At 37.8% G+C, this 5,606-nt stretch overlaps 1 protein-coding gene across 1 annotated transcript in view; it reads right to left on the bottom strand.

Annotated features, from left to right (window-relative positions):
- LOC103192135 (disintegrin and metalloproteinase domain-containing protein 5-like) overlaps nt 1–5,606 on the bottom strand; it is a 246,507-nt gene that overhangs the window by 1,309 nt on the left and 239,592 nt on the right. The gene's annotated exons all lie outside the window — the stretch shown is intronic.

Genomic DNA, 5,606 nt, shown 5'->3' with positions numbered 1-5,606 from the left:
ATGTGAACTGCTGTATGAAAAGTGAATTTACTCTGTAAATCTTCACCCAAATCCTAATTAAAAAAAAAAATAAATAAATAAATAAAATAAAAAAGTAAAATCAGTTTTCATCGAGTATATTCTGACTCCTGGCAAACCTATGTGTTGCAGAGTAGAACTGCTCATTAGGATTGTCAAGGGTGTAACCTTTCAGAAACATATTGGGAGGTCTTTCTTCCAAGGTATCTCTGGGTGGATGTGAATTGCCAACCTTCTTGTTAGTAGGTGAGTACTTAACTGTTTCTACCACCCAGGGACTGACCTAACTTTATTGTTGTGTTGTTGCTAGGTGCCATCGAGTCATTTCTGACTCAAGCAAGCCTATATACAACAGAACGAAACACTGTCCAGTCTTGTGCCATCCTAAGAATCTTAGCTATGCCCATCATTGCAGCCACTGTGTCAATCTATCTCATTGAAGATCTTTTCCTTTTGTGCTGACCCTCTACCTTATCAAGCATGATATCCTTCTCCAGAGACTGTCCCTTCTGGCAATATGATGAAATTATGTGAGGCAATATGATGAAAGTATGTGAGACTAAGTCAGCCATTCTCTCTTCTAAGGAGCATTCTGGCTGTATTTCTTCCAAGACAGATTTGTTTCTTCTTCTGGCAGTCCATGGTGGGCCACCACAATTCAAATGCATCACTTCTTCTTTGGTCTTCCTTATTCATTGTCCAGCTTTCACATGCATATGAGCCTATTGAAAATACAATGATATGCCCTAAGCTTTCATAAGTTTGGTAATTAATCACAGCAACTTATAAATCTTTGCCTGATATGGGGTTCCTCTCTTCAGAGTTTTTAGATCATCAGTATTTGAACAGCTCTGGTAGCATAGTGCCTAAGGCACTTGACTGCTAACCAGAAGGCTGGTGATTTAAACCCACCAGCCACTCCTCGGAAGGAAAGTTGGGCAATCTACTTCCGTAGTGATACCACTTCAGAAACCCAAGGAGGGGTCACTATGAGTCGAGTCCCACTCGATGGCACATAACAACAGGGGTACCTTTGTCATTTTTGGTGATACAACCATAGTATATCTTAGCAGATTCTTCACCTTGCATAAACAGAGAGCAGATCTGAAGTTCACCTTTTTTTCCATCTACAGAATTGGCTCCTAGGCTCCTTCCTACCCATGTTATACTCCGAGGGACCCAGTCAAATGAGTGTTCTGGTTCAGGTAGAGTAGAGCTCGATTACAGCGATGACAGGAGAGTACTGCCAACAGGCATTAGAAAGAAAAGCAAAGGACGTTGAGGTATGGCAAGGGCACTGGGGTAGTGGTAAATGTTACGCAACTGTATCTCTGGGGGAAAAATCCTGGATTTTAAGTTTATCCATTTCATTAGGGTCAGTATTAAGTTACAACATGATGTTTTGGCAGGTAGAATTGAGAAAAAACAAGTGGTGCACAACTTAATATACTAATTCCACACAGATAGAATACACAGAAACCTCATGATCAAAGAGCAAAGTTAAATAAATACAATAGTCAATGATGTTTCAAATATTGGTTTTTATTTAAGTTTATGTAATTTAATGTTTTTAACATTAACTGTTTAATGTCTGGCTCAAGAAATTTCTGTAATTTTAATGATTGGGTCTGGTGAGCTGGCTGATAGCAGCAGGTTGGAAAACAGATCCAGATTCTGCAAATCATGTAAAATTTGAGGAATGCTCTCTAAGAATACAAAATTAGGCTCATAACGTTGGAAAGAGCCAGTGGAAGTGGCCCTTAAACTTTTGCTTCCTTACCTTTATGGTAAGTCTACTTCTGATAAGCAGATCAACACAATAAGGCCAGTATACAACTTCTGAAGAGGATGATCAGTAACGAGATCTGTTAGGATTCAGGGACTATCCAAGTAAATGCCCAGGGACATGTCACAGGCTAACAGGAAGCTAGAAGCTCTGAATGGAAAAGAACACAGGGGCGAAGATTCAGGTCAACCTAAGGAACAGAGGGAAAACGGATACTCTGTTTTGGTGCTGTGACTGAACTGGCAAGATGCCCTGGCTTCATGAGATGAAGATCTTAGGCTGCTTTGCTCTGATTCAGAGTCTTTTGTGGATTTAAAATGGGACAAGTGAGGTGAGAGTTTGGATCAAAATCACCAGACATAAACTGAGAACTTCAGGCACAGATGATTTATTAATAGTCTAAAACCCTCAGCAATGACAACAGACATAAGGGAGAAAGTTGTTTTTTTGTTTGTTTGCTGCTTCTTTCTTCTTGGTTTAGGCCAGTTTCTGATGATGGTACACTCCTCTCTGTAGGCCTTAGTATTTCATAATTGTTAGAGACTATTGCTGTAGGAGAACAAAATACAACACAAACAAAATGTCAGTGTTGCTAAATTTTCTTTGTAGCTAATAAATTTCTAACACAAGTAATTTAAATGGCATAGGTTACTGAAAAGGTAAAGAAAATGAAAACTAATTCCAGAAAAAAGAAAAAAGACACAATTATCATTTTACCTCAATTTCAAACACATTTAAAAATTTTTGTAATAGAAGTTGTTCCCTAAATACCCTAAGTGTTTATTTATCCATATTTGTTATCTATATAAGTCAATAAAGCAAAATGTCATGAAATTCCCATTCTACATAAACAGCTCTTAGTTAGGATTAAAAAAATAAAATTAAAAAAAGAAATAGTGCTATTTCTTACTATATTCATTATTTTTTTAAAAGATAAAAACAAGAACACACATATGCACAGGTGTGTACATTTTTATACTAAACATTTTTAACAATGACTATCCTTGGATGTTAGGATTAATTATGATCATTATTTCAATATTTTCCATGTCTATAATTTCTAAAATGAATGTTTCTTACTGACTACTATTGTAATAAGAGAATGATTCATATACTCACATATGTGTAGAACTTATTGAATGAACTAAGAGATGGAAGACTTGGACATTCCTAGGTCTCTGGGTGGAAATATTATTTCCTTTTACATTCTATTAATCATTTAGTAAAGATAGTTTGTATATACTTGTAGTGTAATGGATTTCATACACACACACACACACACACACACACATATGTATGTATGTATAGCTGTTCTGGTCATGGGTTTATAGTTATGCCAAGATGACTTATTAGGCCACATCTTGAAGGGATTGGACAGTTTACTACGCAAATAAAGTATGGAATCCCTGCAGGCAGTGGTCAATTAGGATGCAAATTTGGTGACTGTGACTTACAGAGGGGACAGTCCTTTGGACCCATGGCCCCTGTTCTGAGAACCTCTGAGAGAAAGGAGAGAGAACTGTGACACAGAAGATAGCAAGAGATGGCATGACACAAGCAGCCTGAGTGATGCAAATGTGAGGTGGCTACAGTGAGCTTGCCAACTCACAAAGTGAGACAGCTGAGCACCATTAGGCAGGAGCTTGCTGGTAGCGTGAGGTGCCTCTCAGCACTTGTTGATAGAGCTAAAGAGCTGTAACACTCTCCCAAGAAGGGCCTGGTGATAGTAGGCCTGAGAGAGGGGTCTGCCTGGAGGTACAACCAAGAAGAAACTGGAAGCTGTTCTGATTGGCAAACTGTCTCCTGATTTGTATTCTGTTCCTTGCAAACTGATCCTGACTTTGAGCTATAGCCTGTTATTTCCCTAATAAACCACACAAATATGAGTATTGTCTGTGGGTTCTTGTGTCCATTGCAACAAATTATAGAACTCAGCAGAGAAGTAAAGAGTGTTGAGGAGGAAGGTAGGTGTCAGAAATGTGGAAAAGTTGGAGAGTGGACCTCCACTTCATAGGAATCTTTGTGTTGAAGATGATTGTCTCTCTTCCTCCTAAATTTAGATGGTTTCTTATGCTACTACATTACAATACTGATAATAAGGGGAAGGGTATTTAATTTTATGAATTTTTGTGAGCATTTGATTCTCTCATAATCTGATCTCTAAATAACTTTCCCAGATGAATTAAGACAATGAAATAAATGACAACTCGAAGGCTCTATATCACTAACAGTAATTTTCTCTGAAAGAATAGTATAATTATAGCCATATATGGCATTACTTAGAGTATCAGCCCTCTTTTTAGGTGACAGTAAAGGGTAATAAAGATATAAATGCTTATTTCTAATGCTAAAAAAAAAAAAAAAAAAACATAATTTATGTGGTCATAGATGTTAGCATAGGCACACAAAAATCCTTCCTTCAGTGCAGGTCAGAGAGGAGAGGCTGAGACAATTACAAAACCAAGTTTTATTCTTTATTATAGTAGACATGACCTACAATGAGAATTATGAGCAAATGTTTGGGTTCAAAACAAAAATCCTTAAGTGTGCCTAACCAAATACTAAAATACACAATGCAGAATAATTAATCTCATTGCTCCACCCCACCTATAGATAGTGAACACCAACCTTGTACTGAGGGATAACTTGCTGCTACTGCTGCTGCCTTCTTCTGTCATAGATCTATAAAAATCATAAAATTTGTTTTTTAAAGTAGAGAAAATTAAAAATCTTCAAAAATTAAATGTCTACTTGAATGAAGAAAGTTCTTAAGCAGTAATTCAAATAAATGAAATGTCCCCTTCCGACAAATAAAACAAACAAGCAATCTGAGTACCATTTCAATAATAAAATAAAGGTCATCCATCACCTTGCTTTGTTGATTGACTTCTCTAATCATCATTTTCCTTTTGTTCAAATATTTATGTTGTAAACCTCCATTTGTACATATAGGACCCCTTTTCTAAGATTGCCCTAATCCTTCAGGTCAAAATAAGGGGGGAAAAATACAGTGTTGTTGTTGTTGTTAGGTGCCCTGAGTTGGTTCCAACTCAGCCACCCCCTAAACAACAGAATGAAACACTGTCCAGTCCTACATCAACCCTGTTCACAATCATAGCTGTCTTTGAGGTCATGGTTGCAGGTACTGTGTAAATTCATCTTGTTAAGGGTCTTCCTCTTTATTGTTGATCTTCTGCTTTACTAAGCATGATGTTCTTCTCCAGGGACAGGTCCCTCCAGATAACTTGTCCAAAGTAAGCAAGATGAAGTCTCACTACCCTCACTGCTAAGGAGGATCCTGGTTGTACAAAACATGTTAATTCTTCTGAAAGTCTATAGTATATTCAGTGTTCTCTGATAACACTATAATCCAATGGCATCAATTCTTATTTGGTCATTCTTACTCTTTTCCCACCTTTTGTAAGCATATGATTAAAAATACTATGGCTTGACTCATATACATGTAAGTCCCCAAGATGACAGTTTTGCTTTTAGATCCTTTAAAGAGATCTTTTGCAGCAGCATTGCCCAATGTGATGTGTTGCTTGATTTCTTGACAATAAAGCAAACCTCAGCTGTTGTTGTTGCTGTTGTTAGGTACCTTCGGGTCATTTCTGACTCATAGAGACCCCAGGCACAGTAGAACTAAACACCACCTGATCCTGCTCCAGCTCCATGATCCCTGCTATACTTGAGCCCTTCATCACAGCCACCATGTCAATCCATCTCGTTGAAGGCCTTCCCCTCTTTCATCGACCCTCCACCTTACCAAGCATGACATCCTTCTCCAGGGAATGGTCCC

The sequence above is a fragment of the Orycteropus afer genome, unplaced genomic scaffold, assembly GCF_000298275.1.
Source record: "Orycteropus afer afer isolate SDZICR_OR568_19922 unplaced genomic scaffold, OryAfe1.0 scaffold00024, whole genome shotgun sequence".
NCBI lineage: Eukaryota > Metazoa > Chordata > Mammalia > Tubulidentata > Orycteropodidae > Orycteropus > Orycteropus afer.
This window is presented reverse-complemented; position numbering and strand designations above follow the sequence as displayed.